This window comes from Nothobranchius furzeri, chromosome 1, assembly GCF_043380555.1.
Source record: "Nothobranchius furzeri strain GRZ-AD chromosome 1, NfurGRZ-RIMD1, whole genome shotgun sequence".
Lineage (NCBI taxonomy): Eukaryota > Metazoa > Chordata > Actinopteri > Cyprinodontiformes > Nothobranchiidae > Nothobranchius > Nothobranchius furzeri.
The window spans coordinates 104,572,374-104,586,993 of NC_091741.1; positions in this window are offsets into that span (position 1 = coordinate 104,572,374).

Here is a 14,620-nt window from a genome sequence, read left to right on the forward strand (position 1 = left end):
CTACCTCCGCTCCACTCCACCCCCGCCTTCCGCAGCCGCTCGCTTCCAAACTCAATTTTTACTGGTACCCGCTCTAAAACGGCTCCGCTCCGGTGCGGAGACCTGAGGTGCGCAAACAAGCATGCGCGGGATTTTCGAGATCTTGCGATACAGTCCGAGCAATAAACGTGGAAGTTAGATCCAAACACCCGTTGTGTGGGAGAAGCATCAAAATGAACAGTTTAATCTGCCCATCATTTGTGTTGAGAGATCAGCAGTGTTTGGATCAACAAAGTGTGACTACTTTGATAGTGGAAACTGTATTTATGGCTTATTTTTGTGCATTTAAAGTTCAGCCGCCATTGATAGTTGTTAAAAGTTGTTAAATCTGTGCATATGAAACAAAAAACGCCTTTTGTTTATCGATTTATTGTGAAAAACGGAAGTTGTGCTTGCTCCCTTTCCTGTTGGGCGGTTGTGATTCCTGTCCATTGACTGCGGAGGTGCTCCGGAGTCCGGCAAAAATAGGATCGATTGTATTTTTCCCGGACGCCGGAACAGAGGGTGGTGCACTGCGCCGCACTGCCGCAGCATGGCCGCAGTAGTGGAATTGCTCTGATTGACTACAACGGGACCGATTTTGCTGCGGAATTCGTGCCGGAGCAGAGTGGAGGTAGTGGAATTTGGGGATTACTGTAGCTGATGCAGACGGTTGGGGTTGGAGAATATGTTCATGCACGTGCAGCTCAGAGTCAAACAATCTTTTTCAGAAGTAATACATGGTTTCTATGGCAACCAGACCAACATGATCCACATAATGGTTTAAAGTTCAGACATACAGCACACCCAGAAGTCTGTCTTCTGAGTTTTAATGTGAAACACCATTTTCACGAGTTTGTTTCTACGAAGCAGGCTTTTGGTGGAAGTCTTTTAACCGAATCAGGCTACAGTGATAACTTTCTGAGAGTTTAATTAAATACCGCCCAGTGGTAGACTTTTAAACAGGTTATTTATTTGCAATGAAAGCCGTAATTAGAAGGAAAAGCTTCACGTAGTTGGCCCAAAGACGGGGCTTTGATGATGTCATCAGAGCAAATAAAACTGAAATCAGCCCTAATAGAAGGTTTAACTGTAATTTATGCAAAAGCTACAGATAACAATGGACACATAAGTAGTTTAACACACACACACACACACACACACACACACACACACACACACACACACACACACACACACACACACACACACACACACACACACACACACACACACACACACACACACACACACACACACACAGGAAGAAAGCCTGCCATCATGCCTACGGTTCTGAATCTTACATAAGGAATCCTTGTAACAGCAGCATGACAGCATTTTCATGACAGACTTCCCTTCCTAAAGGATAGATTTCCTTCAGTCATCCAGCCTTTGATCCAAATTCACATTCTCGTCCATGGAGAACTCAGGAGATCCATGGTTCTTCAAATTACAGCAAAGGTGAAAACAGAACGGCTTCAGAGAAGATAAGAAACAACTGGAAACTGCAATAAAACATGTAGCTGGAAGAGTAATCACTTGCTGTGTAGGTAAAACAAACAAGGTGCAGCCTGGTTCTGGTTCTGACCCGTCTGAGAATGGAGACCACCTCCACAGTGCACCAGTCAGGTTAGTGCTGCCAGCTCATTTCTTGGGTTTTCTAATCCAAGACATGTGGTGGCAATCTGGGGTGAAGCTCAAATGGAAATCTGTTAGAAAGTAAACCTCATGAAGACGTCACCAGCAGAGCTAACGTCACCTTTTAGGGGTTTGGGACAAATCTTTCACCCATACTGTCATATTTTATTCTCCTTCTGTCTTTTCTGTTGATAATCATCTTTCATTTGTTTCATGTTTGTTGTGTTCTTTTGTTTTATTGGTATTTGTGAAGCACTTTGTAAGTGACAAGAGCTACTTAAGCAAACTTTACCTACATTATTTATGAAATCCAGCCCACCACAAAGTAAAGCAGGACTATAATTTAACATCTTGTTTGTTTGATGCCTTTTGTTTGAGGATGTCTACATCCCAGTAAGATTTAATGCTAGATAATAGATTTTAATAACCGACACGTGGCTGATGGGTTATGTTGTCAAAGGAAATGAAATCAGTGGAGTCCTCAGCTGCAGACTGAAAATAACCAAGAGACCACGGGATTCCAGTTTGGTTATCTAGAGATAACCAAGATAGAGATGCCAAGAGCCAACTTCTGTAGCCGAGGATCAGACCGCCAAGATCCCTGCCCTCGACTACCACCCGTCACACACTGCACCCGACCCCTTTGGTCCCTCCCACGAGTGGTGAGCCCATGGGAAGGGGGACCCACGTTTCCTCTTCGGGCTGTGCCCGGCCGGGCTCCATGGGTGAAAGCCTGGCCACCAGGCGCTTGTCAACATGCCCCACCTCCAGGCCTGGCTCCAGAGGGGTCCCCTGTGACCCACGTCTGGGCGAGGGAACACGGTTTCCATTTAAATAATTCATCACAAGAGGTCTTCGGGCTGCTCTTTGTCTGATCCCTCACCTAGGACCTGTTTGCCATGGGTGACCCTACCAGAGGCAAAGAGCCTCAGACAACTTAGCTCCTAGGATCATTGAGACACAAACCTCTCCACCACGGTAAGGTGGCAGCCCACCACAATGTTATTATTACACTGAAAGATTTATATATGATGATCAGTAATGTTTGATATGATAAGGTAATCATCATCTACACTCAGACACAAGGTTCATTAGAGATAAATTAAAGTTAAATTAAACGTCATGACACAATGATATTTTCTTACCCACAAATCAGAGCACCCTGTAACTGAAAGAAGGCGTGATGTTCTGATGTTTGCTTGTTAACACCCCTTAACATGGCACGTTCCAATTGGACAAGTAAACCATAACATGAGAATATTAAAACAGAGCTCACTTCACCGTGAGTCAGTTCCAGAGAAAGCTACGGAACGGCCATCCGGAGCGAAACCTCTTAAACCCAGAGCATTTTTGACAAGCTGTCAAAAACCCTGCTACACGCTGACACAGCAAACGGTTCCTGCAGAACAAAGCTGATACTGTCAAGTCTTCCCTTAAATTGTGTTGAATCCCCGCTTGAAAGGGATGGCAGAGTCTTTGCAGTATTGTATGACTGGGCTTTACTCAAGGACCACACAATTTTTCCTTGTCTTCAGTTTATTTTGTAGTTTTTTAGAAGGTTTAGGATTGTGGTTGGTCTCGTGCAGGTAAAAACCTTGAAAACAATTCAAACAAGAAACATGTAAATGCAAATGGTTACGACAAACCCATGCTATACATTTTACTAAATTCAAATTGCACAAATACTTAACTGAGACCCAACAAAATAGTACATTTCACAATTAACTTCAAAATAATTGTTTTTATTTTAACCATTTAAATATTTAAATGTTTAATAATTTATGCAAAATTGAACAACCTTTTAATTCTCTAATTTATGCAGTGCAAATATCTTAAACATGTTTATTGGTTTTTAAATTAATCAATGATCTTAAACTTTTAGCTCAATCCATCTAAAATTTACAAAAGCAGATGACAACGTCTATCAGATGTTGCTAACAAGTCTTAAAACACAGTGCTTTGCAGTGCAAACTATTGATGTCAAACAAATATGGCCATGCCACATCAGCATGCTAGTAGGTGTTGGTCCTGAAAGACCAAGACAGGTTCGGGGCGATTGGAGAAAAAGATGTCTGCTTCTGAGTTGATGTTGGAGTCAAAAACCAGTCACAGTAAGATTCACCGCTGCAGAGGGAGAACACGCAGCTCTCATGCAAGGACTCCCGTCTTGCTTCAGCAGCTGCCATAAGTGTTCTGATTTCTCAGTTTGAGACGGCTAGATTTATTCACTCAAGCAGGGAGGGGTCACATGTGTGTACAAGGTTAAGTTTGAACAATCCTCTAAACAGCAGACTTGCAGCCTTGAGATATGGTTAAACAGGATGCGGCTACTATCTCAACAGAAAACAGGAACCTATTCACGTTGTGCGCAAAAAACACCCGAGAGGAGGGGTGAGCAGCAGATAACAGGAACATCTGGAGTGTCTAACGAACTGCAGAGTCAGATTCTCATCACACACATTACCAATGATTATATGTTCTCTTGTGTTCATTTAGCAGTAACTATTATTAACATAGGCCGGTGGCTAAGCTACAGCCAACCAGAAAACAACTCCAGCAATAAAGTTTACTAAGTTTCTCTCTTACCGGCTGCCTTCCCGCTGCTTGAATCAAGACTCTGCCAGCTCCACACAGGCTTGCCACATAAGCAAAAAGCACTTCACATGGGCCATGGTTTGGTACCTGTGATTGTCTGACTACTAAAACTGGGCGTTGGTTGGTGCATCACCTTTTATAGTCCTGATCCTACCACCACCAAACACAGTTCCAATTGTTTCTAACTAATTTACATTTAAGCAAACAAACATTACTTCCCCATTTACTTTCTTTTAATAGACTTCAAAAGATTTTTTTTTAACAAAACAGATACAGTTCAGACTCCCTAACAGTCCTTCTAGATGCAAACGATTCCATCTATCTGTTGTGACTCGGGAAACATCTCTGGACTGGAGAGTCTGTGCTGCAGTTATTCTACTGAATCTCGGTGCCCAGAAGTCATCCGACCTTCCTGACCTCCGGATCCGCGAAGAGGGTCTTCCAAAAGGGTGAGGCAGACAAAGCATGAATCGCGTCTGATGTGGTTTTGATAAGAATCAACTTCCTAGTTAATGCAAACCAAATTCTCTTTTTTTACACCCAGAACTCAGTTCTTCTAGATAAGAAGGTTCTGATAACCTCACATTCACACACAGTCACCATACATCACATCCCTTCCACCTAGATCCATCCATCACAGTAGTCTTAGTTAACTTGTCGTGTTTTTAATTGTTTGGAAAATAAATTCTTACTTTTTATAAACCTGACTCTGTCTGAATTGAGATGAAGTGTCTTGATCCCTGAAAAAGCAAAGAATCGTAGAATCTTCTGATTAAACATCCAAAGACCAAGCAGGTTGATATTCTATATTTATATAGACCTTCAAGAACTGCTGGGATGTTGTTGCAGACATATAAAGACCAAAGGTGACAGATCATCTGCTGCTGTGGCCCCCAGACTCTGGACCTCTCTCCCCCTGAGCCTGAGATCAGTGGACTCAGTGGTCTCCTTTAAAAAGCAGCTGAAGACTCACTTGTTCAAGCTGGCTTTTGTATGACCTTCACCCCTCTCTCTTTATTCTGCTCTCCCCACCTATTCCACCTTCCTCAGGATCCACTGATTTCCCTCTTTCCTATTCACTCTCTCTCTTTCTTAACATTTTTTAATCACAATTGTCTATTTTTTGCTCTTTTTAAATATATTTTTAAACCTTTTCTAAATTCTTTTTTATATTTTGTTTTTGTGAAGTGCCTCGTGATTTTTATCCTGAGAGGCACTATAGAAAAGATATTTTCTTCTTCGTCTTCGTGCACAGCAACAAACGACCAGACTGGTGACCATCATGAGGAGAAAGGCGACAGCATCTTCTAAGGGATGCAGAGTTCTCCTGGACAGGTAAGATCTAGTATTTGGTTGGTGGACCAAACAAAAAGGCAGACGGCATTAAGCTCAATGCTAACTAGCATCAGCACTGATGTGTCACTTGTGTTTATTTTGTAACAGAATGTCTGCCAACATGTGAGGAGTGTTCAGATACTCCGAGCGCCCCGGTATCAGCCCCGCTGTTGGCGGCCTTTACGGCCCGCGGCCCCGGGACTGAGGCTCCGCCGTGCGGCTCGGCGCTGCTCACGCCACAGCAGTTCCTGTCCTAATCTGGGTAAAGAGAGGTTTCTTGGTGGTGTTAAGATGGGAAAATGCTAATTATGCTTCCTGCGTACAATGTTGCTTTATGTTATTACATAAAAATTGACCAACAGTAAAATCCATATAAGTATAATTTTCCATTGTTTTGCCTACATAAATTAGCGTTTTATTATCGCAAACACATAACAGTGCCTTAAAGTGAAGCTGATCAACTGTGGTAAGAACACACAGGGTTTATAATCCCCAGCGTTTATTGACTACCCATCATTCTAGTTACTGCTAAGGTAAATATCAGGTTTATCAGTTCTGAACGAGTTTATTTTAATCCACCAGCTAAAACAGCTGTTTCAGCCATCGTGTGATCGCCACTAGCATTACTGAGAGCCTTCGCCAGCACATCTTGGGGGTGAACATGTAAATAACTTCAGCGGTGTCTGAATTAGCATAACAAAGGACGTGCTAGCTGTGGTAATGAGCTAAACTGGACTGCTAGTGGCTGCATGGTCCAGCATTAATGACAGGTGTTTCCTCTAAATGAAGGTGAAGAGCTTTGGAGCCTTTAGATGACCTGTTGACCCCAGGAGGTTTGCATCACCAATAGGACTTCAGCACACCAGTTCACAAGAGATGCTGTAAGTGAAGTTTACACCATGAAACGTGTCTAAATGATTTTGAACACAAATACTGGCCGTGTTATGGTAGGTTCTGTTCTGACTGATTACCAGTTTGAGGCTCATATAATCACACCAGGAGACAAAATACTTTTTTGATATATTTTAAACACTTAATTACTCAGATCCACAGGATTTTATGATTTTATAATTACACAATGCAATAAAGAACACTAATTCTCTGATTCAATAATTTATTCAAAGTATTAAAGATATCTGATTCTGAGTCTCCTATTTGCACAATTCCATAAAGATTAGTGATTTGTTTAAACAACATATATGCACACACTATAATTTAACAGCTAATGCTTCGTGTATATTAAAACGCCACACACATTTTTGTTAAAGCTGCTCTGATTACACATTAAAAACATGTTTAAAGCTGCGTGTAAAGTTACGTGTAAAACAACTGTGAATTAATGGTGGCCCAGGTTAAAGTGCAAAAAGAGCTAGCACACTTGAAACCACAAAGGTATTGGTGAGTAATTTCAAAATAGAGTAGTGAGTAGGTTCAGAACGCCTGTGCTCGGCTTCTGACCAAGTCCTCCAAACACACCCACCTCATCCCGCTTCTCCTCCAGCTTCACTGGCTGCCAGTCAACTTCAGGGTTCATTTCAAGATCCTGGTTCTGGTCTATAGGGCCTTACATGGACAAGCACCATCTTACATTGGTGATCTTCTCAGTCCCTGCACCTCCAGCAGGTCCCTGAGGTCCAGTGATCAAAGCCTACTGGTTGTGCAGCACCAGGCTAAAGACCAAAGGTGACAGACAGATCATCTGCTGCTGTGGCCCCCAGACTCTGGACCTCTCTCCCCCTGAGCCTTAGATTAGTGGACTCAGTGGTCTCCTTTAAAAAGCAGTAAAAATGCTGGCAGCCAGGGGCTTGAAGTGAATGAGTTAAATAGTGAAATGTCAGAACTATGAAAAGTAGAGTCATGCACTCTGTACTTGCTTTGGACCCCTTTGGCTTTTACTGAAATAAAAGAACTTCTGCACCTGTAGGGAATGCCAACAAGAGAAAGGTGCATGGGGGAATGCTTTAGGTGCCGATGCCATCACCGATGTTCGACCCTCACAAGTGCTACCTCATAGTAACGATGACTATCCAGGCTTCGCTGTGACCAGAGTTATTTCCAATCACCGAACAAACATTTTCCTACTTTTCAGGTTGATCCATGAAGAAATTGTCAAACAGAATCTTTCCAACCATTTCCAGTACCTACACAGTGAGTCAGTGTGGGATCAGAGCAAGACACTATAGTTCTCCTCTAAAATCATAGATGCACACAACAGATGTGATGCTGAACCTGCTGAGAAATGGTTTTCCATAAAAACACAGGAGAGCGAGTGCTTTTATGTATCAGAGACCCAAGAATTGGGAAAAGTCAGGGCACTGGCATTCCCAGAGCTGTAAATGTTGGCCTTACATGACAGTTTAATAAAACTAGAGCTGAGGTTTTATAGCTGGAGTAATAAACACGACCTAAAACAAAGTCTGAGGAATTAGCTGGTGGGTCAGTAGAGCTATTACGTTTTACATAACGGAGCAAATCAGTTTTACAGGGTCTGAGGTGTTGGAACAGAAGGTGGGGAGATCATAAGGAGGTACAACAACAAGCTACTCTCCACAGTTCCCATCATTACTGAGCCGAATATTCCAGAGACCAAACCTCCAGCAGAAGACCAGGTGGGACTGTGTTCGGGGTCCTGGTGCCTGTAGACATTGTGTAGCAACCGGTCTAAATGGCGTGGTCCTGTTAGCTTCAGCTCCTTCCTCTCCCTGTTTTCCTCGTGTGGACCATCTTTAGGTGCGTCTGCCCAGCAGGACGCCTATTCTGGCTGGGCTTTCAGGGTGCACCTGGGTCACATGATTTGTACCTGAGCTGCACAACTTTAGACTTGACTTGAAGGGATCCCAAAAGACTCGGGACTCCACTCAGACATTAACGCTGACGACATGTGAACTGACTTGAATGTGACTGTTGACTGAAAGTACTTTACAATCCCTGATCCCTGATTCTGGGCAGCAGCGGGTAAGCGCTTCTCACTGGACAGTGATGTCAAACATCAGTTTCCATTCCTCAGCAGCTAACAGCACTCGCCACCACGATCAGCCCCACCTGTCTCCACTGGACTCTGGCCAGAAACGTTGTTCATCGACCTTGAACATTTTGAAATGCACCTTAGATAAAATGTTTTGTTGTTATTAGGCCCGAGCAGCAAAAGCGCTGCAAAGTGACAGAAACATCCTCACCATCTCGTTTATGTGTGGATGACAGCAGCAGCAGCGGTATGGAGCAGAATCGCTGCAGCTGCCTGGAGTCAGGTCGTTGCTGCTGAGAGTCAGCGACGCCAGTCTGCTCTATACTAGATATGCCACCGTTACATTGTTGATAATTAAATGTGAGCATTTCCCGAAGCTTACTACTGAATATGTTATAAATAATAAATAATTATAATATAAATAAATTCTACTGAACATACATGAATTTGTTTAGATATGATTAGACTAGGGTGAGTGATATTAATACAAAGATGAAATGTTACTAAAATGTAAGTAAATTTTGTTCCATAAATTATTTATTACCTATAAATATTAGTTGGGAAGCAGGGAACTAGAATACACCAATTTACTACATGTTGTTGATCCTTTTATCATTTTGTTGTTTTATTTTAATGTTTTTAGCAGCAGACCACAGTCTTGGTTCACTTGAAACATCCTCAAATAGAATATTCAGTTAACTGATGGAGGATTTTATAGACTATTTGAATATGAAAATGTTCATTAGCTGCATCCCTAAAGTAGTCCCAAGTCTAATGTTACTTTATGGCACTAATTATTTTCACTTGCAGCCAGTCTGATTATTTAGGTCACTAAGCTAACTGAGATTGTTACCATTTTGAGGACGCTTTTACTCACAATGCTAGTTGGATCCATTTACTTACTGTGTTTTATGCTAAGCTAAAGCTGAATGATGAATGACCCGCACTTGTATAGCGCCTCTCAGAGTAAGGACTCCAAAGTGCTTTACACTACATTGTATCATTCATCCATTCACACACTGATGGTGATGAGCTACATAGCCACAGCTGCGCTGGGGCGCACTGACAGAGGCGAGGCTGCTGAGCACAGGCGCCACCAGTCCCCCCGACCACCACCAGCAGTTAAGTGTCTTGCCCAAAGACACAAGAACAGAATTCTCTGTCCGGAGCCGGGATCGAACCTGCAACCTTCCGATTACTGAGCAACCTGCTCAACCTGTTTAGCTACTGCTGCCTCTAAGTACAGCCGGGTCAGGAGAATGACTGGGCTTGCTTATCAAACTCTAGCAAACATGTCCACAGACAAAATTAACATTTTGGTTGGAACATCCCTTCAAAGTGTATTTACATTTTAGAACAGTTTTAGAGACTATAGCGTCTAGGTTTGGTTGTTTTTAGAGACTATAGTGACTAGGTTTGGTTGTTTTTAGAGACTATAGCGACTAGGTTTGGTTGTTTTTAGAGACTATAGTGACTAGGTTTGGTTTTGATCCTCACTCCTGTCCAGCAGACGGCAGTAATGCACCTTGAGTTGTTTGCTGACTGCCAGTAGAAGAACCCAAGAAGACTTGCTTGCCCCAATTTTTGGGTAAATGGCCTGTATTTGACATAGCACTTTCTAGGGTTCTACAACCCCCCAAGGTGCTTTACAACACAACCAGTCATTCACACATTCACACACTGGTGGTGATGAGCTACAATGTAACGCTCACTGACAGAGGCGAGGCTGCTGTACACTGACCCCCATCAGCAAGGAGGATGAAGTTTCTATCTCAAGGACACAACTGCGACTGACAAGGCTCAAACCTGCAACCCTACGGTTATGGGACAGACCCTTAACTCCTTTGCCACTATCGCCTTTTCTTTACCAAATGGCTTTTTATGGTACAAATGTCTTAAAGCTACAATCACAAATCTGCAAGACAAGTTAGCCTAAAATGTTTTCTTCGTGCCTCTTAATAACGTTCTAACATAGCATAGCGATCTGAAGCATGAATGAAGTGGTTCCCTAAATAACCTCAGCCAATAACACGGCTCAGTCCATAACCAACGATTGGACCATCTGGTTTTTGTCCTCACTGAACTACCGCACTTGCATTTACCTGGGCCTTGGGTCCAAGGTGCCCCAATCCAACTCCTTAATGCGGAGTGGCAAGCAGCGAGGCATTGGGTCCTATTGTGTCAGTCGTGAATAATCACTCCAACAGTTTTAGAGGTGAAAAGTCTGCTAGGCTCTTGTTTGCAGGAGTCATGTACGTGTTTGTCTCTGATCAGATCTGCACTGGCACACGGAGTGACCTTCCCTGGCTACAGCTCCTCCTTAACTCAGCTCCGTCCAGCTTCCTCAGAAATTCGGTCTGCCAGCCACTCAGTGATCAAAATGCTACTCATGCTTCTGAAGACATGACCTGCATTATTACTTTGGTTTTTGTCAATAAAACTCGGCTTCAGCGCACCTCATTACTGTGTCTGTGCTTGCTTCTGGCCATTGGTTACAACACTGTTATCCCCTAGAGTTGCATCAGATCTCCAGTACTGATCCACCTGTCTGAAACAGGAGTGATACAGAAACATCAATGAGCTATGGTTACCTTACAAATTCCAGAATTTGAGTTTTATCTCCCTGAAAGCTGAGATGAGTGCAGTGGTGATACAATATGTGATCAACAAAATCTAAACCATCCCATCTGCTGCACAGTGTTTTTCAGAAGAGACACCCCTGTAATGAAATCAGTCTTGTATTATATAAGCACAGTGATAATGCGTTCCCTTTAACTTTCACACATTTAAAAACACGCAAATTTAAATCTTGTTTAGATTTTCTGGAATTGCAGCAAAAGGTGGAAAACGTAACATTTTTTCATGCCTCTTAACAACGTTCTAACTTACCATAGCTATACGTATATTATGGAGTTTAAAAATCTCCACCAATCACACGTTTCATATCAAACGCAACCTTTAGACCGTCCATGGCTTCAGATGGTGATTTTCTTTTTGGGACTCTAGAAGAGGTAGCAGCTGGCTGTTTCTCCTTCTCTGATGTTACTGAGCGGAGAACCTCTCACACCGGTGGTGTTCTGGTGCTGAATACGTCAGTGTGTGATGAGTGGAGGACCGGGGAAGTGTGGCGGTTTGGTGAGACTGACAACCCGACGGTCCGATGGTCGGTTTTGGTTCAAAGCGTGTTGTTGGCGGAGATTTTTAACCATAAAACAGCGTTTTCATATCCACAACATACTTATAGCTCTACTACCGTAAATCCTCTAATTTTGACCTGTATTCAATTAACGGCCGAGTATCATATTTTGGCCAGTGTCGAAGTCGGTGAAGGTGAATAATGGCCGTTTTTTTATTGTGACCGGGTGGAATGTGGTAACAAGCGAGTACGGGGGGGCGGTTGTGTCATCCGTCTCACTTTTGATTTGCCAGTGATAGACCGCGAGGGTAACTTTAACCGTGCGGAGACGAAGAGGAGGCAAAAATTTGATATCAAGTTCAAAGAGAACGTGCTGATTATGCTACAGAACACTCTGGGGAGCAGTAGCAGGGGTTGTATGAACTAGTCAACTTCACTATAGTGACTTTTTATGCCTGTCATCGACTAGTCGCTGTCACGTGATAATTACCGGCAAGATGCAGCCCTCGGAAAAGACAGCAGCCTGCTGTCAGCAGGTGAAAAGCTCCTGCGTGTCGGGAGGCAACGTGCTGTGCCAGAGCGTCGGTACTGACACCCGCCGTAAAACGGACATTTAACCAAATTGTGACGTTTACCCTCTTGCAATTTAACCTTCCCCTCACCCCATCCTAACCTTAACCAGCTTGCGCATGCAAAGCTCTGATTGTTGACGCACTCCAGACATCTGCGTCCTGAGCACAGCCACAGTAAAATTATCAAATCAGGTGTTGCCACCTCAAAAACTAATTTAACACGTGATCGTTCATGTCGGCTCATTTCCTTTTATGTTTTCTGTCTTTTATTCTTTTATTTGTGCCTGATGCTTTTCGCTGCTGTGGATCAGGGCGCATCACCTGTTTTGTCCTCGGTGACGCGCCTAACTGATGTGGCCGGCGAGCAGCGCGCACTCCGCTGTTTTTGTGGTCGGTAGATCTTTTAGAACTGCAGTTCAAAGGTAACCCGTAAGGTGAATTTACATGAACCCAGGTAGCAGTTTCTCTTTAGGACTGAGAGGAGATGCAGGAAGATAATAAACAGGCAGGACAGAAAAATAGTCAAATAAAAACAAGTTAGTTTTTGTACCTGGTGGTTGCAACAAACAGACACCATTGATGGTAATCAGAAGTGAGGAACAGATAATAAAGGCCTGGAGCTTGATAAGCTTGAGTAAAATATAGGCCCAGGCCTGTATTAGAGGATTAACTGTATGTTAGAACATTGTTAAGAGGAATGAAAAATTCCAGATTTTCCAGTCTTTTAAATGTCACAAAATGATCTGAGCATTTGAAAGGAAAATTGAAAAGATGGATGACTCATGAGCTGGGCAGTACTGTCTTTAATGCAGACCTTAGCTGCTGTGTTACACCGCCTACATTGGTTTTTATTGAGCAAATGAGCAGGACTGACTCGTGCACACACATTGCTGAATATTGGCATCATAAACTGGACAGCTACAGTGCACACAACTTCCTAGTAACAGTCTGTTCACAACGACTGTAAAGGGAAGCTGTTACACAAAGAAGACATTCTGACTTTTACAAACACAATAGTTGTTTGTAAAAAGTGCTTTGGTCTAAGCCCCTCTCAGTCTCAGCACTTTATCCTTGACATGTTCAGTACCTTCCACAATGAGCCATTTCAAGGCTCTGGCCCTTTAAGAAAAACAAGCTATAGTTGGCCACGCCCACCCATCCCCGGATTGGCTACTGTAAGGTGAGCAGCTTGCATCTCTGGGAGGGGCTTGGCGTAGAGCCACTAGTCCTCCAGCATCGGGGGGCTTTTAAAGTTTCTTGTTGTGATGTCACAAACAGGGACATTTTTAGGCACATGAATTCTAAAGCCAAACACTGACCGGCAATGGATGGATGTTTTTATTTCACATTTAGAGTGTTTGTAGAGGCAGTTGAGGCCCAAATGCAAAATGTTACATTTGAATAACGTCTCCCCTTCATTGGTGCGACAGTAAATGTTTCTCTGGAAGATTAGTTGCCGTTTGCTTGAAATGCTCTTCGCAAACTGATGGACACCATCAAATGAGACGTTTCATGAAAACAAATGAATATCGCCCCTGAAAGGTACAATCCTGATCCATCCATCAAACTTCCCTCTCTAACCCCAGATCCCCCCCCCCCCCCCCCCCCATTAGCAAGTGGTCACGTAGCTGAGGGGGTTCACATCTGAGCACTTTAGACATTTTAAAGGTAGGTATTTACGTCTTCCCAGCACCTTGTGGCAAGATTTCCCCTGAACATATGAATAACTGATGTAACATTAAATACACGTTTCTAATATTGTGATTTTTAAAAACAAATGATGCATTAGGATAAACAGAATGTCCATAAAATTCATGTGAAATCCTTGCAAAATCATATCCTGATTGTCACGTTTCCATGGATTTTTTTCTATCAGTGAATTTGCTTCCCTACCTTGTGTCATAAAAGGTATTTTTACCAGTGTCAGTAACAGCTTCAAAAACAACTTTAATACAAATTCAAACACTTTCCAAACTTTGAAAATATTGTTTTGAAATTCAAGTTTCAGAGATTTTCGATACGTCTAAAACCCTGGAAATAGCCCTCCTCCAGAGCTGTCTGCTATCACCTGCAGTGGCTGTAGGATGCTCTACCACGGCCTCTACACCACGTTTCCTGATGCAGGTTTAGCCTGAATCACACAACAAAGACCCCCACTGACTTCTTCTGCACTCTCAAACAGCCCCTTTCAGCTGACCAGTGAGTGGTTTGAGCAGAGCTGCTGGGGGCTCAGTGGCTTGTTCAGTGTCACCTTGACAGTAACAACGGAGCATTACTCACACGCTCCCTGTTGGCCTGAGCATTTAAAACTGGGGCCCAAGGGTTCTAAAGTGAAAGTACACAGCGTACATCAGCTGAATC